The sequence below is a fragment of the Bos indicus x Bos taurus genome, chromosome 10 (genome assembly GCF_003369695.1).
Source record: "Bos indicus x Bos taurus breed Angus x Brahman F1 hybrid chromosome 10, Bos_hybrid_MaternalHap_v2.0, whole genome shotgun sequence".
NCBI lineage: Eukaryota > Metazoa > Chordata > Mammalia > Artiodactyla > Bovidae > Bos > Bos indicus x Bos taurus.
In genome coordinates this window covers 48,520,664-48,545,665 of record NC_040085.1, presented here as the reverse complement: position 1 = coordinate 48,545,665, position 25,002 = coordinate 48,520,664, and the positions used below count along the sequence as shown (strand labels likewise).

The 25,002-nt window shown below is 38.5% G+C and overlaps 1 protein-coding gene and 1 long non-coding RNA gene across 2 annotated transcripts in view; one reads left to right on the top strand and one right to left on the bottom strand.

Moving 5' to 3' along the window:
• The window catches only part of LOC113900297, a 78,568-nt gene extending 71,358 nt beyond the window's left edge, over nucleotides 1–7,210 (top strand). Inside the window, exons 2-3 of the long non-coding RNA XR_003513114.1 lie at nucleotides 240–382; nucleotides 7,181–7,210. This is a non-coding gene — a long non-coding RNA (uncharacterized LOC113900297). The remainder of the gene's footprint in view (nucleotides 1–239; nucleotides 383–7,180) is intronic.
• PRTG (protogenin) overlaps nucleotides 1–25,002 on the bottom strand; it is a 145,089-nt gene that overhangs the window by 81,851 nt on the left and 38,236 nt on the right. The gene's annotated exons all lie outside the window — the stretch shown is intronic.

Genomic DNA, 25,002 nt, shown 5'->3' with positions numbered 1-25,002 from the left:
GTAAATGAATAGGTCCTTTAAAATGAGTGTTAGAATCCCCCTCCCCCCCCAGAACACCCACGTTTGACAAACTGTTTTAGGCATCATCAAAACATCGTGCACTTATTTATATGGCAAAATATCTTGTGTTATGAAAATCTCGCTTTCTCCTTAAAGTAGACTTCATTTCTGCCAGTTGGGTATGATTTTACAAGTCCACAGCCTCCTTGTGAAACCTGACCTCTTTCTTCCCTCCATAGTCAGTGCTAACATAAACCGAGAGCCTCACAAGAAGTCATTAAAGCAGTGCTGTTAAGAGGCCAGAGCTCTATAAAACAGGCAAGAAACAAGGTCTCAAGAAACATGCACCATCCTCAAAAACAACCTCGCAAACACAATAAATGTAAGTGCCTATTTTATTTGTGATTTCCTCTTCTTCACCTGTCTACTTAAGCATTTGCTTCTATGATTTATAGTCAGAGAAAAAGGATCAGAAAGGCTAAGAGGAAAAAAAAATGCTAAGAGGATAATGTTCTTCAAAGTTTTATTTGAAGAACAGAAAGCAACACATTCATGTTTCCACCATGGAAATGTATGACTATAATGTTAAACTAACATGCTATTCATGCTTCTTGAGTTGCGATGAATGAAATAACTTAATACGTGTTACAAAGAATGGAAGTTGCAATGAATGAAATACTTAACACATTTTGATTTTAAAACTAAAAATTGTGAATGATTGTTGTCATTCAGTCATGTCTGACTCTTTGAGACCCCATGGACTGGAGCCACCAGGCTCTTCTATCTATCAGATTTCCCAGGCAAGAATATTGGAGTGGGTTGCCATTTTCTTCTCTAGGGGCTCTTCCTGACCCAGGGATCGAATTCTTGTCTCCTGCACTGCAAGCGAATTCTTTACTGCTGAACCACCAAGGAAGCCCAAAAGTTATGAATACACAATCTGAAATGACAACTCATAAGTTCAGGAACTATTCCCTAATCTAAGAAAATATAATTTTCTTGTGTAAATTACATTTAAAATATTCTTTCACTAAAAAGGAAATACTTCAGTTGGTGAGAACCTGAACACAGGATTTACACTGGTGATTCTGACACTGCACAGCAGCCAGAGGATCTGGAGTCTCAACTGGTCAAGGAATGTACCAGTTGCTAGTGCCTCACCTCTCCTTGGGGAGTCCTAAGTACCAAGATATGGTGGCCAGCAGTCATGCTCCAATACTTCTTGCTGTTTCCATGGTTCTAAGTCACCAATCAGTAACTTTGGAGAATTCTTTTATTTTTTATTGAAGGATAATTGCTTTACAGAATTTTGTTGTTTTCTATCAAACCTCAACATGAATCAGCCATAGGTATACACATATCCCCTCCCTTTCATTTCCTTCCCCATCACACCCCTCTAGGTTGATACAGAGCTCCCTGTTTCGAGTTACCTGAGCCATACAGCAAATTCCCCTTGGCTATCTATTTTACATGTGGTAATGTAAGTTTCCACGTTACTCTTTTCATACATCTTACCCTGCCCTCCCCTCTCCCCATGTCCATAAGTCTATTCTCTGTTTCTCCACTGCTGCCCTATAAATAAATTCTTCAGTACCATTTTTCTATATTCCGTAATGTGTGTTAGAATACGATATTAATCTTTCTCTTTCTGACTCACTTTACTCTGTATAATAGGTTCTAGGTTCATCCACCTCATCAGAACTGACTCAAATGTGCTTCTTTTTATGGCTGAGTAATATTCCATTACTTTGCCAACAAAGGTTTGTCTAGTCAAGGCTATGGTTTTTCCAGTAGCCATGTATGGATGTGAGAGCTGGACTGTGAAAAAAGCTGAGCACCAAAGAATTGATGCTTTTGAACTGTGGTGTTGGAGAAGACTCTTGAGAGTCCCTTGGACTGCAAGGAGATCCAGCCAGTCCATCCTAAAAGAGATCAGTCCTGGGTGTTCATTGGAAGGACTGACGTTGAAGCTGAAGATCCAATACTTTGGCCACCTGATGCAAAGAGATGACTCATTTGAAAAGACTCTGATGTTGGGAGGGATTGAGGACAGGAGGAGAAGGGGACAACAGAGGATGAGATGGTTGGATGGCATCACCAACTCAATGGACATGGGTTTGGGTAGACTCTGGGAGTTGGTGATCGACAGGAAGCCTGTTGTGCTGCAGTTCATGGGGTCGCAAAGAGTTGGACACGACTGAGTGACTGAACTGAAGTGAACTGAATATTCCTTTGTGTATATGTATCACAACTTCTTTATGCATTTATCTGTCAATGGACATCTAGGTTGCTTCCATGTTCTAGCTATTGTAAATGATGCTGCAATGAACAATGGGATACATGCGTTTCTTTCAACACTGGTTTCCTCAGGGTATATGCCTAGAAGTGGGATTGCTGGGTCATATGCTGGTTTTTTCTTAGTTTTTTAAGGAATCTCCATACCATCTTCCATAGTGGCTATATCAATTTACATTCCTACCAACAGTGTAAGAGCATGCCCTCTTCTTCACACCCTCTCCAGCATTTACTGTTTGTAGACTTTTTGATGAGGGCCATTCTGACCAGTGTAGGGGAATATTTCATTGTAGTTTTGATTTGCATTTCTCTAATAATGAGTGATGTTGAGCATCTTTTCATGTGTTTGTTAGCCATCTGTATGTCTTTGGAGAAATGTCTGTTTATGTCCTTTTCCCACTTTTTAATTGGGTTGTTTGTTTTTCTAGCATTGAGTTGTATGAGCTACTTATGTATTTTGGAAATTAATCCTTTGTCAGTTGTTTCATTTGCTATTATTTTCTCCCATACTGAGGGTTGTCTTCTCAACTTGCTTATAGTTTCCTTTGTTGTGCAAAAGCTTTTAAGTTTAATCAGGACCCATTTCTTTACTTCTGCTTTTATTTCCATTACTCTAGGAGGTGGATCATAGAGGATCTTGCTTTGATTTATGTCATCAAGTGTTCTGCCTATGTTTTCCTCTAAGAGTTTTATAGTTTCTGGTCTTACATTTAGGTCTTTAATCCATTTTGAGTTTATCTTTGTGTATGTTGTTAGGAAGTGTTCCAATTTCATTCTTTTATATGCAGTTGTCCTGTTTTCCCAGCACTATTTACTGAAGAGGTTGTCTTTGCCCCATTGTATATTCTTGCATCCTTGGTCAGAAATAAGGTATCCATAGGTGCATGGGTTTATTTCTGGGCTTTCTATCCTGTTACATTGGTCTATATTTCTGTTTTTGTGCCAGTACCATACTGTCTTGATAATTGTAGCTTTGTAGTATAATCTGAAGTCAGGAAGGTTGATTCCTCCAGCTCCATTCTTTCTGAAGACTGCTTTGGCTATTCAGGGTCTTTTGTGTTTCCATATGACTTGTGAAAATTTTTGTTCCATTTCTGTGAAAAATGCCATTTGTAATTGGATAGAGGTCATACTGAATCTGTACACTGCACTTGGTAGTATAGTCATTTTCACAATATTGATTCTTCCTACCCAGGAACATGGAATATCTCTCCATCTGTTTATGTCATCTTTGATTTCTTTCATCAGTGTCTTATAATTTTCTGTGTACAGTTCTTTCGTCTCCTTAGGTAAGGTTATTCCTAGATATTTAATTCTTTTTGTTGCAATGGAATTGCATTGCAATGGAATTGATTCCTTAATTTCTCTTTCTGATTTTTCATTGTTAGTGCATAGAAATCCAAGTGATTTCTGTGTATTGATTTTGTATCCTGCAACCTTGCTAAACTCACTGATTAGCTCTAGTAATTTTCTGATACTATCTTTGGGGTTTTCTATGTTCAGTATCATGTCATCTGCAAACAGTGAGAGCTTTACCTCTTCTTTTCCAATCTGGATTCATTTCTTTTTCTTCTCTGATTGCTGTAGCTAGGACTTCCAGAACTATGTTGAATAGTGGTGATTAAAGTGGACACCCTTGTCTTCTTCCTGATCACAGGGGGACTGCTTTCAGTTTTTCACCATTGAGAATAATGTTTGCTGTAGGCTTATCATATGTGGCCTTTATTATATTGAGGTAGGTTCCTTCCATGCCCATTTTTTTAAAGAGTTTTAATCATAAAACTCCAGTACTTTGGCCATCTCATGCGAAGAGTTGACTCATTGGAAAAGACTCTGATGCTGGGAGGGATTGGGGGCAGGAGGAGAAGGGGACGACAGAGGATGAGATGGCTGGATGGCATCACTGACTCGATGGACGTGAGTCTGAGTGAACTCTGGGAGTTGGTGATGGACAGGGAGGCCTGGCGTGCTGCGATTCATGGGGTCACAAAGAGTTGGACACGATTGAGTGACTGAACTGAACTGAATCATAAATGGGTGCTTAATTTTGTCAAAGGCTTTTTCTGCATCTATTTAGATTATCATATGGTTTTTATCTTACAATTTGTTAATATGATGTACCACACTGATTGATTTGTGTATATTGAAGAATCTTTGCATTCCTGGAATAAATCCAACTTGATCATGGTGTATGAGCTTTTTGATGTGTTGCTGAATTCTGTTTGCTAAATTTTGTTGAGAATTTTTGCATCTATGTTCATCAATGATATTGGCCTGTAGTTTTCTTTTTTTGTGTTGTCTTTGTCTGGTTTTGGTATCAGGGTGATGATGGCCTTATAGAATGAGTTTGTAAGTGTTCCTTTCTCTACAATTTTTTGAAAGAGTTTTAGAAGGATAGGCATTAGCTCTTCTCTAAATGTTTGACAGAATTTTCCTGTGAAGCCATCTGGTCCTGGGCTTTGTTTTTTGGGAGATTTTTTATCACAGCTTCTGTTTCAGTGCTTGTAATTGGGTTGTTCATAATTTCTATTTCTTCCTGATTCAGTCTTGGAAGATTGAACTTTTCTAAGAACCTGTCCATTTCATCCAGGTTATCTATTTTATTGCCATATAGTTGTTCATAATAATCCTTTGTATTTCTTCATTGTCTGTTGTAACCTCTCCTTTTTCATTTCTAATTTTATTTGATTCTTCTTTTTTTCTTGATGAGTCTGGCTAAAGGTTTGTCAATTTTATCTTCTCAAAGAACCAGCTTTTAGTTTTATTAATCTTTACTACTGTTTCTTTCATTTTTTTTTTCATTTATTTCTGCTCAGTTCTCTATGTTTCTTTCCTTCTACTAATTTTGGTGTGTTTTTTTGTGTGTGTTCCTTTTCCAGTTATTTTAGATATAAAGTTAGGTTGTCCGATGTTTTTCTTGTTTTTTGAGGTAGGAATGTATTGCTATACACTTCCCACTTAGGACTGCTTTTGCTGCATCCCATAGGTTTTGAATTGTTGTGTTTTCATTGTCTTTGTTTCTACAAATTTTCTGATTTCCCTTTTGATCTCTCCAGTAACCTGTTGGTTATTTAGAAATGTGTTGTTTAATGTCCCTGTGTTTGTGTTTCTTACAGTTTTTTTGTTTTTTGTTTTTGTAATTGATATCTAGTCTCATAGTGTTGTGGTCAGAGAAGATGCTTACCACGATTTCAATTTTCTTAAATTTACAGAGGTTTGATTTGTGACCCACGATGTGGTCTATCCTGGAGAATGTTCCATGTGCACTTGAGAAGAAGGTGTATTCTTCTGCATTTGGATGGAATGTCCTGATGATATCAATGAGATCCATCTCATCTAATGTATCATTTAAGACTTTGTTTCCTTATTAATTTTGTTTTAATGATCTGTTCATTGGTGTGAGTGGGGTGTTAAAGTCTCCTACTATTAGTGTGCTACTGTCAATTTCTCCTTTTATTCTGCTGGTGTTTGTCTTAGGTATTGAGGTGCTCCTATGTTGGGTGCTTAAATATTTACAACTGTTATGTCTTCCTCTTGGATTGATCCCTTGATCATTATGTAGTGCCCTTTCTTATCTCCTGTAAACTTCTTTACTTTAATTTTGTCTGATATGAGGACTGCTCCTCCAGCTTTCTTTTGCTTTCCATTTGCATGGAATATATTTTTCCATCTCTCACTTTAGTCTATATATGTCTTGAGGTTTGAAGTTGGTTTCTTGTAGATAGCATATATATGGGTCTTGTTTTTGTATCCATTCAGCCAATCTGTATCTTTTGGTTGAGCATTTAATCCACTTACATTTAAAGTACTTATTGATACATATGTTCCTACTGCCATTTTCTTAATTGTTTGGGGTTGATTTTGTATATCTTTTCTCTTCTTTTGTATTTCTGGACTATAGAAGTCTGTTTAACATTTGTTGTAACGCTGGTTTGGTGGTATTGAATTCTCTTAAATGTTGCTTGTCTGAAAAGCTTTTTATTTCTCCATCAATTTTGAATGAGATCCTTGCCGGGAACAGTAATCTTGCTTGTAAATTCTTTCCTTTCAGTACTTTAAATATATCCTCCCATTCCCTTCTGGCCTGCAGAGTCTCTGCTGAAAGATCAGCTGTTAAGCATATGGGGCTTCCCTTGTATGTTACTTGTTGCTTCTCCCTTGCTGCTTTTAATATTCTTTTTGTGTTTAGTCTTTGTTAGTTTGATTAGTATGTGATGTGTCTTTCCATGTTTCTCCTCAGGTTTATCCTGTATGGGATTCTTTGTGCCTCTTGGACTTGATTGACTATTTTCTTTTCCATGTTGGGGAAATCTCAACTCTAATCTCTTCAAAAATTTTCTCATACCCTTTCTTTTTCTAGTCTTCTTCTGGGACCTCTATAATTTGAATATTGGTGCATTTGATATGATCCCAGAGGTCTCTGAGACTATCCTCAGTTCTTTTCATTCTTTTTACTTTATTCTGCTCTTCAGAATTTATTTCCACCATTTTATCCTCCAGCTCACTGATTTGTTCTTCTGCTTCAGATATTCTGTTGTTGATTCCTTCTAGAGTATTTTTAATTTCAGTAATTGTGCTGTTTGTCTCTGTATGTTTATCCTTTAATTCTTCTAGGTCTTTGTTAATTGATTCTTGCATTGTCTCCATTTTGTTTTCAAGGTTCTTGATCATCTTTACTATCATTATTCTGAATTCTTTTTCAGGTAGTTTGCCTATTTTTTCTTCATTTATTTGGACTTCTGTGTTTCTAGTTTGTTCCTTCACTTATATAGTATTTCTCTACCTTTTCATTATTATTACTTTTTAAACTTATTGTGTTTGAGGTCTCCTTTTGCCAGGCTTCAGCGTTGAATTCTTTCTTCCTTTTGGTTTCTGCCCTCCTAAGGTTGGTTCGGAGAAGGCAATGGCACCCCACTCCAGTACTCCTGCCTGGAAAATCCCATGGACAGAGGAGCTTGGAAGGCTGCAGTCCCTGGAGTCGCTGAGGGTCAGACACGACTGAGTGACTTCACTTTCACTTTTCACTTTCATGCATTGGAAGAAGGAAATGGCAACCCACTCCAGTGTTCTTGCCTGGAGAATCCCAGGGACGGGGGAGCCTGGTGGGCTTCCGTCTGTGGGGTCACACAGAGTCGGACATGACTGAAGTGACTTAGCAGCAGCAGCAGCAGCAGCAGCAAGGTTGGTTCAGTGGTTTATGTAAGCTTCTTATAGGGTGAGATTTGTGCTGAGTTTTTGTTTGTTTTTCCTCTGATGGACAGGTCTGAGTGAGGTGGTAATCCTATCTGCTGATGATTGGGTTTGTATTTTTGTTTTGTTTGTTGTTTAGATGAGGCGTCCTGCACAGGGTGCTACTGGTGTTTGGGTGTTGCTGGGTCTTGTATTCCAGTGGTTTCCTTTGTATGAGTTCTCACTATTTGATACCCCCGAGGGTTAGTTCTCTGGTAGTCTAGAGTCTTGGAGTCAATGTTCCCACTCCAAAGGCTCAGGGCTTGATCTCTTAAGTATGTAAGACAAGAAATTACTACAATAAATATCTCAACTCCATGGACAATTTCCTAGTGTCGTCAAAAGATGGAAGCAATTCAATAGTTTAGCAGTCCATCCAATACAGTGACAATCATTCAGATCAACCAGGGCCCCACTGCAACCGCAAGGGCAAGGAAGTTGGGGGGAGACCCACAAGCCTCTGACTCTGGGCGGAAAATGGCTGCGGCTGTATCCAGAGTGGGATGGAGGGACAGCTCTTGCCTGCCAAACCCCAGACAGTTCCCGAGACCTCAAGGAACCCCGGCTCTCAGTAGCACCCTCTTTGTACCTGCACGGGTCAGCCCAACTCTGGAGAATTCTATAACTAGCTCATCAAAGAAACAGGAAGATTCCTATCTCAGACTCTCAAATATCCACAATTCCAGAGTCAGTTACAGAATTTTATGCATATAAAGTTTAGCTTAAAGTTTATTTCTATGATGCTGGTCATTCAAATCATGCATTTGCCTACTCCAGGATTTACTAATCAAAACACAGTTGTAACTTCTTACCTCAACAGGTTCAATTCATTTCAAGTCTTCAAACCTTGAAGACTGACCTGCAACTGAATAGGAAGTAAGCAAGAGACCCTGATCCAGCATTTCATCAAACCAGGGTAACTCAAGCTTTAGCTACTTAGGTAAAAAAATCAACCAAGGTACAAGTTTCAAACAAAAGCTGAAAATTTATTATAGCCTTAAGACTAGACAAGTAGCTATTTAAACTTTTTTAAAAGTTATTTTACAGAAAAATACTCATCTGTTTAATAAAAACAATGTAACACAATCACGACATCTTGGGCATTGACTTCTTTTTGAAAATCTATATTGAGTATGCAACAGCTATTTTATAAGTGGCTTATTACCCAACTTCTAGTGAATTTAGTATCCTGCTTGAATATGTGGCAACTCTAAAATCCAGTTGCTAAGCTGTATACGTTTGCTTTTCAAAGGAAAGATCTGGATCAAAATGTGTCCACAGACATATAAACAAAATGAAGGCTAGAAACTTTATAATGAAGTTAGGAACCAGGACCTTTCAGAAATAGATCCTATATGCAAATTTCCCACAGATGACATTATTTTTCAGTCTATTCTTACTGTATCCATATTGAAAGACATCTTTAATAACATCTGAGAATTTGCTTCTTTGATATTTTATCAACCCTATCCTGCCAAATGCCAGACTTGGCAGTCCCCAAACTCAATTTCTTTGGCTGGAAAGAGTGACACAAAGCTTTTCATGTTGCCACTCAATGGTACTCAACAATTCTCTTCTTAACTCATACTAATAACTGGTTTCAGAAATTCTCTACCTTTCCTATTTATTCAAATTCCCAGCCACTTTTAACCAAAAGTTTAAATGACTTGAAGTTTAGAGATATGTCTTACTTGTCTGCAGATTGCTAGAATGGTGGCCTGTGTACAACAGGCACTCAGTAATGGTTACTTAAAGAAACCATTAAGTAAACTCAGTGAACCACATCACCATTCACTCCGTATTTACAACAAAACCTCTGCCTCTTATGTCCTTGAGAAGATTACCATAATTTTGGCTACATCACTCCCTATTGCATAACCCTGGGCAGGGATTGAGCCTGGCCCCACAACAGTGAAAGCACCTGAGTCCTAACCACTGGACCACCAAGAAATTCCCTACTTATTCTTCAAAAGCATATTTTGTTATATAAAATAGGATTTTTTAAAGTTTTTATGAATTCATAAGATAATGAGTGTAAAGTGCTTAGCACAGTGCCTGTAACATAAAAAAGCACCTTGATCTACACCTTATATAAAAATGGGTCATAGAACTAAATGTGAAACACAAAACAGTAAAACTTTTGCAAGAAAACACAGACAAATCTTTATGATCTGTTTAGATATGACATAAAAACACAATCCATAAAGGAAAAACATTGATAAAAACACTTTCATCAAAACAAAAAAGATTCTACTCTTGAAAAAATAAACTTAAGAGAAGGAAAAGGCAAGCCATCAACTGGAAGAAAACTTGCAAATCACATATCTGAGGGACGATTTGTATCAATAATACATAAAAAAATCTCAGAATTTAATAGTTAGAAAACCAACAAAAAATTTGGCAAAAGATTTGAACAGATACTTTACGAAACAAGATTAAGGATGGAAACTAAACACATATAAAGATGATTAACTTCATTAGTTACAGTAATCAGTTCAGTTCAGTCGCTCAGTCGTGTCCAACTCTTTGCGACCCTATGAATTGCAGCACGCCAGGCCTCCCTGTCCATCACCAACTCCTGAAGTTCATTCAAACTCACGTCCATCGAGTTGGTGATGCCGTCCAACCATCTCATCCTCTGTTATCCCCTTCTCCTCCTGCCCCCAATCCCTCCCGGCATCAGAGTCTTTTCCAATGAGTCAACTCTTTGCATGAGGTGGCCAAAATACTAGAGTTTCAGCTTTAGCATCATTCCTTCCAAAGAACACCCAGGGCTGATCTCCTTCAGAATGGACTGGTTGGATCTCCTTGCAGTCCAAGGGACTCTCAAGAGTCTTCTCCAACACCACACTTCAAAAGCATCAATTCTTCAGCGCTCAGCTTTCTTCACAGTCCAGCTCTCACATCCATACATGACCACTGGAAAAACCATAGCCTTGACTAGACGGACCTTTGTTGGCAAAGTAATGTCTCTGCTTTTGAATATGCTATCTAGGTTGGTCATAACTTTCCTTCCAAGGAGCAAGCGTCTTTTAATTTCATGGCTGCAATCACCATCTGCAGTGATTCTGAAGCCCAGAAAAATAAAGTCTGACACTGTTTCCACTGTTTCCCCATCTATTTCCCATGAAGTGATGGGACCAGATGACATGATCTTAGTTTTCTGAATGTTGAGCTTTAAGCCAACTTTTTTACTCTCCTCTTTCACTTTCATCAAGAGGCTTTTTAGTTCTTCTTCACTTTCTGCCATAAGGGTGGTATCATCTGCATATCTGAGGTTATTGATATTTCTCTCCGCAATCTTGATTCCAGCTTGTGCTTCTTCCAGCCCAGCGTTCTCATGATGTATAAGTTAAATAAGCAAGGTGACAATATACAGCCTTGACGTACTCCTTTTCCTATTTGGAACCACCTATTGGTGTAGCTCAAATAAAAAAACTGACAATACCAAGTGCTGGGGAGGGTGTGGGGTACCTGGAACTTCATAACTTGCTGGTGGGAATGCAAACTGGTACAGTCACTTTGGAAAATAACTTAGCAATTTCTTATAAAGTTAAATACATATTGATTGCACTGTCACCTTAAAGGAACACCAGAAGTAGATGCAGAAATTGGAGGCTATAAGAGAAATGGTCTGGCTCCGTAGGAATTTAAGGAAGAAATTAGGAAGAAGGAAAAATCACACACCTCAGCAAATAAACAAAGTATACATGCTCGGTCTCAATGGAAATTAAAACTTCTGTTTAGGCAAAAACCTGTACAAGAAAATTTATCAAAGCTGTATTTATAACTGCCCAAAATGTAAACAACTAAAATGTCCTTCAACTTTAACAGGTGAATGGATAAACAATAGTAAATTTATACTATGGAACAGTACTCAGCAATAAAAAAGAGAACTACTGAAACACTCAATATAGACAAATTTCAGCATATCATGCTAAGTGGAAGAAGCAAGACCCAGAAGGCTACATAATGTATAATCTCATTTATATGATGTATTGGAGAATGCAAAATATAGTAGGTACTAGGAGTCAGGAGGAGGGAAGGCACACGAGAGAAGGTTTGGGTGATTATTCTGTATCCTGATCATAGTGAAGGTTACATAACTCTGCATATGTTAAAACTCATAGAACTGTGGACCCAAATCACTAAGTTTCACTGTATGTAAATTTAAAAATAAGTTTCAATAAGACTGTATTCCTTACAAAGCAGAAAGACTTGTTAATTTTCAAATCATTCTTAACAAAGAACTATAAACCAAATTGACAGCATGGATAAATTTTAATTTATGTGTGGTCTGCTGACTCCTGCAAACCATTTCATTTCTTCTGTGAGGATACACCTGATCTTCCCAAATAAAACTACACAACTCTTACATGCTCCCAGGAGTTTGGAGTACACTGTTTGTCTGTTTGGTTTTTTTTTTAATATCTTTAATTAGAGGATAGTTGCTTTACAATATTGTATTCGTTTCTGCCATGTAGCAACATGAATCAGCCACAGGTATATATATGTCCCCTCCCTCCTGAACCTACCTTCCACCCCATCCCACTGTTCTCTAAGCTCTACTTTCTGCTTCTACCCACAGGACAAAACCTGTCTTTTCAGCTTTATGTTCCTGGCATTAATACCATAAATATAAAAAGCCCTCGATAGATATCTAATAAACACATGAATAAAATACGTCCTAGGGTGCATATACATTCAGTTCAGTCACTGCATCTTAAGTACACACAGTATAGTATGCACACAATAATAATCTGCAGGAGTATAACGCGATGAATCTAAGTTTACATTTTCTTTAGAATACTACACATGAGACATATAGATATAACTATAAATGAATATATGTGCCTGAGGAACAGAAGAAGTAAGGAACCTACAGTCCTCCTATCCTTTCACATAGTGAAGCGGTGCAAAATCAGTAACACCTCTGCAGAGAGGCTGGAAGAGTGGGGAGTCACTGAGGCAACACACACAGAGGCAAACATCTGAACAACCAGTCTTTCCTGAGTAGCCCAGCTCAGTTCCCCGCCTCTTGATGCCAGAAGCACACTGCAGGGCTCCAACTTCTGCACAAACCTTTTACACAGGCTGCTGACCCAGCGTATCCTGCAGACACTGGTCAGCTCTAGGACCCCTGGCATTCTGAACCCAACTTAAGGAGTTTCATAATATTCACCTGTTTCAGGTTCCATCAGGCCAGGCTTGAAATTAGTTAGAATTTGGTCCTAGAACCAAACGGTTTGATCCAAGGTATCTCATGTGAGAAACAGATTTTCTAGATTGGCTACTGGGTTTTTTGAATTCTTGTATAAAATAGATAACTAATAAGAACATACATTATAGCATAGGGAATTCTACTTAATTCACTGTGGTGACCTGAATGGGAAAGAAGTCCAAAAGGGAGGGGACGGCTGATTCATTTTGCTGCACAGTGGAAACACAACACTGCAAAACAACTATACTCTAATAAAAAATAATTTTAAAAAGACTGCTATGTATCTGAGACCTGCACATCACATTCAGGATTAAACTGCCCCACTGCATGCTAAAATAAAGGTGCAGTTTTACACATGCATCTGTACCACATTTGCACTTACACTCTCCTAACGTAGAGGTGAAGAGAGTGAAGTTACTTATGCTTCCAACATCCTCACCTACAGCTATCATACAGTTAGATCTCCTCAGCTGCACCTTGACTTACGTTCTGTTGCATTGATGCTGTTCCCTCCTGCAGAGATCAGCAGTAAGTAGAGAATAGCAGGCAATTAGAGTGGCTTCTGAGGGCCAAATCATAAAGAGCACCAGAAGCAGATATGGAAATGTGATGCTATAAGAGAAACGGTCTGTCTTGGCAGGAATTTAAGGAAGAGGTTAGGAAGAAGGAAAAACCACACACCTCAGCAAATAAACAAACAGGAGCAAACACATGCTCAGCTGTTCAGTCATGTCTGACTCTTTGCGACCCCATGGAATGTAGCCCACCAGGCTCCTCTGTCCATGGGATTTCCCAGGCAAGAATACTGGAGTGGGTTGCCATTTCCTTCTCCAGGGGATCTACCCAACCCAGGGATCGAACTCACGTCTCCTGTGTCACCTGCACTGGCAGGCGGATTCTTTACCACTGGGCCACCTGGGAAGACCTTCACTGCCAACAGGAAAAATCCAAGGAAATAAAAACAGCTTTCTATAATTGTTAAAACATCATAAAATTAATACCAACATTTCTGTCTTCCATTCTAAAGCTGATAAAATGAAAATAAACCACTGTTCACTTTGCCTTTCATCTTTCCCAACTGTTACTTAATCTTGAGTTAAAAATTTTGTTTTAAATAATCAGTCTCCATATGGTACTCTCATAATCTAGACAGGATCCTGTTAGTTTGGGAGTAAAATCTGATCTCACTTTGAAAGACATCCCCAACTGGGATTTTCCTCTTCTCAAATTATCTGTCTTCCCAGCAACAGTGTGTGGTCACAGAAGTGTATGAGACATGCTAATGCATTTATCAAGTGATTATTCTTGGCCCCTCTGCTGGCAAAAACAAGCAGGAAATGGCACAGAAAAAACATGCATAGTAAGCCACATTAACCAGCTTCAAAGCTGTTCAACTTGTGTGGTTCCTATGAATTCAGAGGGAAGAGAAAAAGCGCTGTTGCTTTGTCTTCTCCAAGACCACTTCCCCTTCAGCGTTTGCCAAGTGATTGCCTTATATTGCCTAATCCAAGAGATGCCTTTCTTACGCCTTGTTGTCATTCCATAAAGAATTAGTTCTGCTTAATAGCTCAACTGTGCAGGAAGAACATTCCATGCAATTTTACACTTTGCAGCAGTCAGAGAAACAGAAGGATCAAAAAGCATTAAGGGAGTGAGGTTTTGTAACAAAATTCATGTTATTTAGCAACTTCATCCATGTACAAATTTAGAATGAGAAAAATCACGAAATCCACCAAAATAAAAGCAGAAATATTTCTACTAGGATTACTTTTGCTTTTCCAAATAACTATTTAAAGGACATTCAAAACAATTCAAGAATTGCAGTATATTATTTGTTGATAAACTTTACTATATTCTTTTCCACTATTGTTTTACATGTTGCTTTATCAGATTATAAAAAACCTGGTTTTCCTTTCTTTTTCACATAATAACCTGACACTCAGTGGATATTTAATAAATGTCTGTTAATACAACTCATTAAAGTTTGCATAATCATAATTTATTAATTAAATGGTCTATGTATGAAACAATTCATAAACTGGACATCAATCACTATGAAATGTCTGGGTATTTTTTTCATCTTCTAATAACTGTTAAAGACAAGCCTATATAGCTGATAACAGGAAAAATATGGATATACACACACATCAGGTGACCTTGTTAAAGTGAATTCATATAGTAGACTCTGAGTTCTAAGCTACCCGTCTATAATACAATGGAGTTTTTTTAACGATACTAGAGCTCCCTTCTTTTCTTTTGGCTTGACCACCCAGTACTAAAAAGGACAAGATTAATCTACCACACATTTTATATGTATCAATTCATTTAATATTCATGAAACCTTAACAGATAAATACTACTACTTCTACTTATAGGCCAAAATTCTAAGAAGTTAAGCCATTTGCTCAGTTCAGTTCAGTCACTCAGTCATGTCGGACTCTTTGTGACCTCATGAACCGCAGCACACCAGGACTCCCTGTCCATCACCAACTCCTGGAATCCATCCAAACTCATGTCCATTGAGTCGGTGATACCATCCAACCATCTCATCCTCTGTCGTCCCCTTCTCCTCCTGCTCTCACTCTTTCCCAGCATCAGGGTCTTTTCAAATGAGTCAGCTCTTCGCATCAGGTGGCCAAAGCATTGGAGTTTCAGCTTCAACATCAGTCCTTCCAATGAACACCCAGGACTGATCTCCTTTAAGATGGACTGGTTGGATCTCCCCGCAGTCCAAGGGACTCTCAAGAGTCTTCTCCAACACCACACTTAAAAAGCATCAATTCTTCTGTGCTCAGCTTTCTTTATAGTCCAACTCTCACATCCATACATGACTACTGGAAAAACCATAGCCTTGACTAGACAGACCTTTGTTGACAAAGTAACGTCTCTGCTTTTTAATATGCGTCTAGGTTGGTCATAACTTTCCTTCCAAGGAGTAAGCGTCTTTTAATTTCATGGCTGCAGTCACCATCTGCAGTGATTTTGGAGCCCCCAAAAATAAACTCAGCCACTGTTTCCACTGTTTCCCCATCTATTTGCCATGAAGTGATGGGACCAGATGCCATGGTCTTAGTTTTCAGAATGTTGAGCTTTAAACCAACTTTTTCACTCTCCTTTTTCACTTTCATCAAGAGATTCTTTAGTTCTTCACTTTCTGCCATAAGGGTGGTGTCATGTACATATCTGAGGTTATTGATATTTCTCCCAGCACTTGCTCAGGGTCATAGAATTAGTAAATAGCAGAGACATGAGTCAAAATGGTGCTTTTTATTTTTTTAATTACACCAACCTGCAGCCCTAGAGACATAAGGAGTCCACCCAAGAAGTTCATCATGGCACTTTAGAGAAGGATTCACAAATCTGGACTTGTGAATCTTTTCTCCTGACAGGAAACAGACATGCATGCCCAGAAGACAAGCAGTTTCCCTTCCCCCAATTTTCTCTCCTTTAAAGCTTCCTAGAAGTAACAGCAAAAACATACTTCCCCAACCCTTCAGTTGATTAAATCACTCTCAAAATCATCAGTGAGAACTTTTAGGATCTTCTGTCAGCAATTCTTTCTCCCTCTTCTTATTTTTTAGCAACATCAATTTAATTGTGCAATTCATTATCTTAATTCCATATTATTCTCCAATACAGATTTGTCTATTACAAGTGAATCACTTGCCATTCTTTAAAGAACACTCAGAATCAGGCTCTGTAGTATGGCTGGGAAGGGTGGGAAGTGGGAGGAAGACTCAGGGAGCAGACATATGTATACCTATGGTTGATTCATTTTGATGTATGGCAGAAACCAACACAATATTGTAAAGCTATTATCCTTCATTTAAAAATAAATAATTTTTTAAAAAATGAAAGAGGGAGAAAAAAAAAAAAAGAACACTCAGAACCTAAGAACATTAAACTGATAAAGTCCTCCATAAAAGGACAACCCACAGGATGCTTTCACATCCCCCAGCCATCAAATCAAGCTTGAGAATCAGGGAAGGCTTCTCAGAAGAGCTGGTATGTGTAGTTGAGGATTTAAGAACTACTAAGCAGCCAGAGTTGGTGATGACAGGGAAGCCTGGTGTGCCGCAATTCATGGGGTCACAAAGAGTCAGACACAACTGAGCGACTGAACTGAAATGAACTGAAGCAGCCAGAGATTATCAAGAGTAGTCCTGGCAAAGGGTAGAGAGTGGGCAAAGGCACAGAGCAGCAAGAGAGTATAATGCATTCACAGAACTGAAATTCCACGCAATAGGAATTTAAGGCATGTAGGAGAGTCAGAGGGCGAGGTAGGGTGGAGACAGAATAGTAAAGGGTACAGCTGCCAAGTGGGCAGGGTTGGGATAACGAAGAGCCTTGCCTATTAGTGCTCTAATGCTTTGCTACTCTAAGTGTGGTCCCTGGAAAAGCCTTAGAATTTATTTGAAATACACAATATCAAGCTGAACCTCAGACTTATCAAATGCCAATCAGCATTTTTTAAAGATACTCAGGTAACTTATATGTGCTTTAACAATTTGAGAAGCAAGGCTCTAAGCATTTGGGTTGCATCTTGAAGGCAATGAGAAGCTACTGAAACGTCTTTTTTTTTTTTAACGTTGTCAACCACTTTCTTCATACATTGGTCTGTTTTTTTAGTCGCTAAGTCGTGTCCAACTCTTTTGAGACCCCACGGACTGTAGCCTGCCAGGCTCCTCTGTCCACAGAATTTTCCACACAAGAATACTACAGTGAGTTGCCATTTCCTTCTTCAGGGGATCTTCCCAACCCAGGTATCAAACCTGTGTCTCCTGAGTCTCCTGTATTGGCAGACAGATTCTTTATCACTGAGCCATCACAGAAGCCCACCACTGAAACATTTTAAGTAAAAGATATATATGATCATATTTGAAAGCAACATGGGAAATTTACTATGAGTAACCAAAAATGCAAATGTGTTTTTTGTTATGGTGTAACTGCTTTGGATTCTGATGTTTGAGAATGACTGTTTCATAAAAACGCTTTCCACGTTTCTACTCTCTTTTTCTATGTTTGTCAGGACCTGGGGAGTAAGGGAGATATGTGAGAGGATGGCAAAAGAATACCAACTCTCAGCTATACAATAAGGTCTGAAGGTCTAATTGAGAACATGGAAGCTAAAGTTAATAACAATAAATTGTATAACTGAAATTTGCTAAGGGGGCAGAACTTAATGTTTTCACACATGCACAAACATGTGAGGTGATGGATTTGCTAAGTAGCTAGATGAAGGGAATTCTTTCACAATGTATATCAAGTCACTGTGACATACACTTTAGATATCTAGATATCTTACAATTTATGCCAATTATACCCCAGTAGAGCTGACATTTTTTATGAAGTACTTCCTTACCTATACAAAGGCTCCCAGTGATAAGACATTTAATATTATCTCAAACACCAAGAATGCACTTTTTGTAGGATAAAAGCACCATATCCATATATTAACTATATACAACTAATGATTTAAATCAAATTTATGAAACCATGCTTCCTAAACAATTTCTTTAACTCAAAATCTTATCTGGCCTGTTAACAGCTTTTGAATTACCTGGGTAGGGCAGCTTAAGGCTGGATCTGCTCTTCAGAAACCAGTTTTTAAATGAAGAAAGCATACACTCTTATAGAATTTTTTTTTCTAAATTATATGCAATCTTAAGCTAAGAAGGGTAAGAGCACAGAATTCTGAACAATAGTCATAAAGAAATCTCCTATAATGTGTTCAAAGAGCCATATCAAAAGAATCCATAGTTTACAGAAATGGAGTCAAAGAAACTTACAGCTCATATCTCATCTGTTGTCAAGTGTCACATTCATTCAAGCAAAGGAAAGTTAACTGATAAAAAAATCTGCTTTTAAATGCCTGTTATTGGCAGTGGAGAGAGCTAGAAACCCGATTTTTGTGTGTGTGTGTGTGTGTGTGTGTGTGTGTGTGTGTGTTTTTTCCCATGGCTTACAGTGAATGTCATAGAAAAGATTTTGTACTTAAATAAACATGATCCTGCTGAAGAAAATAAAATGGATTTTCTTAATAACAGTAGCAAAAATGTACTAAAAGTTACATTTGACTACATAATGCATCTTTCATAGTGACACAAAAATTACGATGCTACCCACGTTCAGTCCTCACAGTCCTCTGGTCTGGACAGATACCCCAATAGAATCGTGACTGATATAAACGTAACTACATTCAGATGTTGTCGTTCAGTTGCTAAGTTGTGTCCGACTCTTTGAGCCCCCAGAGACTGCAGCATGCCAGGCTCCTCTCTCCTTCACTATTTCCTGGAGTTTGTTCAAACTCATGTCCATTAAGTCAGTGATGCTATCTAACCATCTCATCCTCTGCTGCTCCCTTCTCCTTTTGCCTTCAATCTTTCCCAGCATCAGGGTCTTTTTCAGTGAGTCAGCTCTTCGCATCAGATGGCCAAAGTACTGGAGCTTCAGCATCGGTATACCAATGAAATACTGATCAGGGTTGATTTCCTTTAGGATTGACTGATTTGATCTCCTTACGGTGCAAGGGACTCTCAAGGGTCTTCTCAAGCACCACAGTTCAAAAGCATCAATTCTTCAGTACCTTCTTTATGGTCCAATTCTCACATCCATACATGACTACTGGAAAAACTACATTCAGAGCCAGTCATAAAGCTGGATTCCCCAACTTGGTGTGGAGTGCTATTCATAGCCTAATGCAAAATTTCCACATGGCTTAATAGAAACTCTGGGTTTCTTTCAAAAAAATGACCATCAGTGGCATCAGGTAATTTGAATGATTTGAGGGCATGTACCAGTGCTCAGAAGTCACTAAAGCAGCAGTTTTCAACTCCTATTCCATGACAGGCAGCCCTTTAGAAGTTTCCTTTCCCACAAACACAAATTTGTTGATAGGAGTCTGTGTGTATATCTATGGAAAGGTGGAGTAAGATGGCAAAGAAAACTGAGGCAAAAGAATTAGTGAGAAAGAGAGTAAAGAGAAAGAGGAAAATGGAAAAAATACAGGAGAAAATATTCCATGACAAGTAAAAAGACAACAAGAAGGAACAGATCAAGAATGAATGGTGTAAATAAAGGGAAACAAAAAAAAATTTGTAAGGGATAATGATGGCTCTACCAATCCCTGCTAAGCAACTATGACAATAGCTTCTAGAACATTTTAATTTGGTGATAGAATACTGGAGTTGACTACACTAGTAAATACATTTAGCCAGGATTATTTTCAAAGTGATCACTGCTGGGGCTATGAAATCGATTTTTTTTTTTAATTTCTAGTTATCTTGGAAAAAGAGTAGTTAACAAAACTGTAGAACTTTTTATATGCTCTAAGAGACCTCAAAGATGGTTTAATTAAATTTCTTTATGGCTGTAGTTATGGATGTAAGGACACAATAATGATTCAACAGTGTTAAGGAGGCCAGTAACAAAAATAAAATGTTTGTTAAGTGAGAAAAAAAGCTGAAGAATAATTAGTGCTCATACTATGGGATTACAACCATTGGCAGTTTCTTAAAAAAAAATGAACAAATACGTAAAATACAACCCAGCCATTTCACCTGCAAGTATCTAACCAGGAGAAATGAACTTATCCACAAAAAGACTTGTATATGAATGTACAAGGATATCTACCACAGGTATGTTTAAATACTTTAAGTTTGTCCTTAAAACATTCTTCTATTTTTAACAGATGCAAAGATCTTCTCTATCTATAAGCTAAAATGTTACACCTCTTCAAATGCATTCATTAAATTCCTGATCAATTTAAACACAGATAATCTAAGCTAATAAAACTTGTCAATCAAAAATATAGTAAACCCTCAAATTTTATCTATGACACAGTGGGAGAAGAAAAAGTGAAACTTATACCTGCCCTCAGTAGACTTGCCTCTTCCCCTCCAAAAATAGATATACTTTTATTAAATATGCACAAATAAAAAACAATACAAAAAGAGTGAAGTTAAGGGAAAAAACAGTAATTTTAGAGCCACTAATTGAATAGCTGTGTGACTTTGTAATTTAATGTTTCTATGTCTTAGTTTACTTTTTTAAGATTTTTTTTTTAATGTGGATCATTTTTAAAGTCTTTATTGAACTTGTTACAATACTGCTTCTGTTTCACGTTGTGGGGTTTTTGGCCGAGAGGCATGTGGGATCTCAGCTCCCCAACCAGGGATCGAACCCACAACCCCTGCACTGGAGAGTGAAGTCTTAACCACTGAACCACCTGGAAGTCCCCATGTCTTAGTTTCTTAATCTATAAAAGGGTAAGAAATTTATTTCATAGGGTCATAGAGAGAATTAAATGAAATATTCTAATAAAGGATTTTAATTCTGTCCTTTCCCTCCCACTGCTCCATAATACTGATTTGTTACAACTTCTGTCTTCCAGCTCTTCCTCATCCCTCAGGACCACTAGCTTACAAATATATTCTTGTCTTTCCTATTCTATAGGGATGGTCTCTTGGGCTTCTGTCTAAAGCCCTTTGCCTTTTTCTCACTTCATCCCTCTACCACTACATCTCCTACTTCTCAACCCCACCATGACCATCAGTGATGAACCAAATGGTTTCTCCTCAATGCTCAGCTTATTCAAACTCTGTAGTATCCACAAAAGTGGAATACACTCAGTTTCAGACTTTCTCCTTTTGACTCCCGCATCACTATTTTCTTTCCTGCTTCCTAACCTACTTTGATGACTCTTCTTTTACTCACTCCTTAAACATTAAGGCTGACTGTGTCTGCAGCCCTCTTACTGTTATTTTTGTATACCCCACTCTTTCCTTAGCAACCCCATCAACTTTCAGCACCTAATGTGTTAATGACGGCCAAATCTATACATTTCTAGACTTCAACTTTGCTCTTAGAAAATCTTCAGTTCTACCAACAATACGGCTAAATGTCTAAACAAGAAGTCCCAAAGACACCTAAAGCTTGGTACGATAAGACTAAATTCACTCTCTCTCTCATTCATTCATGTTCTTTCCTCTACTTTCCCCTATCTCTACCACCTCTTAACTCTTTCTTTCTGCCTACCAATCCCTTCTTTCTTTCCACCTACCAATCCCTTTTTTTTTTCCAATGTGACCTAATGACGTCACCATCTAAAAACAAAGCCATAAATCTTCAAGTTATCTTCAAGGGTAGAGATCAACAAATCTTCCTTTCCACACTTTCTCTTATATCTTTTCCATCTGTAGTATACTGATGCTTCACTCTTCCAAATCCATGTTCTTTCCATTGTAAAGAAAGAGCTCCATTCCCACCTCTAGAATCCGGGCTGCCCCTGAGAATTGCTTTTGGCCAGCAGAATGGAATGGAAATAACAGCCTGCTAATTCCACGAGAGCACCTTGAGAAGGTTTGCGTGATTCCCCCCACTCTCTTGGAACTTGCCACGATAACGTGAATAAATTCAGGACAATCTGGTGGGTGATGAAAACCATGTGGTCCAATCTCTTCCATCATTCCAACCAACAGGCAGCCACATCGGCTGACATAATCCTAGACCAACCAGCACCCCTCCTCCCAGCAGACCTGCCTGCTCACTGTAAACACATGTGTGAGCCCAGATAAGATCACCCAAATATGGCTCACGTCAGCAGAGCCACCCACCTGATCCACAGACTTGTGAGCGATAATATTTACAGTTTTAAGCCACCATGTTTAGGAGTAGTTTGGTATGTGTGATAGCTAACTGATAAACTGTCTTTTTTGTTCTCATGGTTATGTATGCAACCATCTCTGAGTTGGCTATTGGAAATGTGCCATAATCGGTTTCCTTGCTTTGTCTCTTACCCTGTAATCATTTATGTATATTTACAGGTGTGCGTTGGAGAAGGCAATGGCACCCCACTCCAGTACTCTTGCCTGGAAAATCCCATGGACGGAGAAGCCTGGAAAGCTGCAGTCGATGGGGTCGCTGAGGGTCGGACATGACTGAGCGACTTCACTTTCACTTTTCACTTTCATGCATTGGAGAAGGAAATGGCAACCCACTCCAGTGTTCTTGCCTGGAGAATCCCAGGGACGGGGGAGCCTGATAGGCTGCCGTCTTATGGGGTAGCACAGAGTCAGACACGACTAAAGTGACTCAGCACAGGTGTGTGTATATATATTATAAAAATAATTTTAGTATTTGTGTGTATACCTATAAAGTGAGTGAAGTCACTCAGTCGTGTCCAACTCTTTGCAACCCCATGGACTACAGCCTACCAGGCTTCTCTGTCCATGGGATTTTACATGCCAGAGTACTGGAGTGGGTTGCCATTTGCTTCTCCAGGAGATCTTCCCAACCCAGGGATTGAACCTGGGTCTCCCATATTAATAGGCAGACACTTTACTGTCTGAGCCACCAGGGAAGTCCTGTGTATATATGTGTATCTATGTCCTGTGTATCTATGTATATGTGTATATATGTATGTGTATGTCTATGTATCTATACACAAAAACATTTACTAATCAATGCAGATATAAGTTGTAAGTAAAAAACAGATGACAGCTGTCAGATGAATGTTACACAGAGGGAAGTTCACAGAAGAGATAGATAACTGATGAAATGTTTAAGAAAACAGTAAATGATTCTGGGTGTTAGACTTGAATTGGGTCAAATTAAAATGGAGCAATGAAGGCATTCTCAGGCCTTGGAGTAACCTCCTCGATCACACAGCTCATCGTAGCCTTTTAAATCAAATGAATAACCTCACATGGAACCTTTCCCCCTATATTGATGTCTTTGACATAAGAATGTGAACACTAGAGGGTTAATGAATCAATCACTGGCAACCCACACCATGGTCAAGATGGTGAAATGAAATGTGCGGTCAGAGTTCACTGACCACTGGTCAAAGACAGACAAAGAGTCCTGTCTTAAATAATAGCTTTAGTCTTCAGAGATAGGGGGTTGTCTTCTATACCTGCAAAGATTTTCCAGAATGTAGCTTTGTGTCTGTATGTTTTAACCAAATCCACAAATCTCAGGTGGCTTTGCTTTCTTTGGATACTATAATAGATAACTGAAAAACAGCTGATCCAACCCATAATTGTTGATCCACTTTGATCATTAAGACAACCAAAATAATGGTTTATGGTCTGGTCATTATAATTGTGCTCTCAAAATGAATTAAATATACGGCAATACAACTGATAACTCAAAGGACATACTGAAACAACTTAAGACAATTTGGTGCCAAGCAGTTATGGCTTTAATTTTTGAACATATACCAGGGTAGATGTTATTTTGGATTATTAATATCCTTTTATATCATAAATTTATACACAAATTCAAGTTACTTTCAAGACTTAGAAGAAAGATAGTAAAAATACAATAAAGATAAAACTTTAAATAAGCTGTCAAATAACTTTAAGCAAACAAAGTATTTACAGCAATATAAGATAATCTAATTTCAGAAAGGCATTAAAAGGACACTATCTCTGACAAAACAGGAAAATGTATTTAAAACCACTTATCTAAAGAGTGTTTATTCAAAATATTTCATACAGATGTAAGAGGGAGTAATGTAAGTGCTTATAACAAGCAATGATGTACACTCCACCAAGCTTTATCAAATATTAACTTTATCAGATTTGTTCCAGAAGTTTCTTAAAGAATATAGAATACTACTGATTTGGTTGAAGTTCTTTGTATACCTTTCTCTGACCTGATCATCTTCTTTCCCTCTCCAGAAGTAACTACTAACCTGAATTTAGCGTTTATTAGTCCCATGGGTATTTTTACTAAATATCTATGTATTTATAAACAAAAAGTATACATGGTTCTACATACTTTCAATCTATATACAAAGTCATCATATTCTATGCTGTAATTAATTTCTATGCTCAACTTTTTTTGACCATTTATCTATATTGAGATGTATAATAACTAATCATTTTAATGGATTATTTCACTATACAGAGTATGCCACGATTTATTAACCATTTTATTATTGAGGGACATGTAAGCCGTTTCCGGGTGCGCTAAAGCACAGGTGGCTGCGACAGACTCGCTAAGCACGGCCGAAGGTGCCACCCCAAGTCCGAGGTCAGAGCCAGAAGCAGGGAGGACCCCATGCCCGAAGGGCGGTGGCCAAGAGGAGTTACCCCCCGTCCGAGGTCAGGGGCAGCGGCCGAGAGTACAACTGCGACGGCGCAGGAACGGCCGAGAGGAGCTACCCCGCGTCCGAGGTCAGGGGGGGCGGCCGAGAGGAGATACCCAGCGTACGAGGTCAGGGGCAGCGATGAGAGGAGGTACCCCCCCCC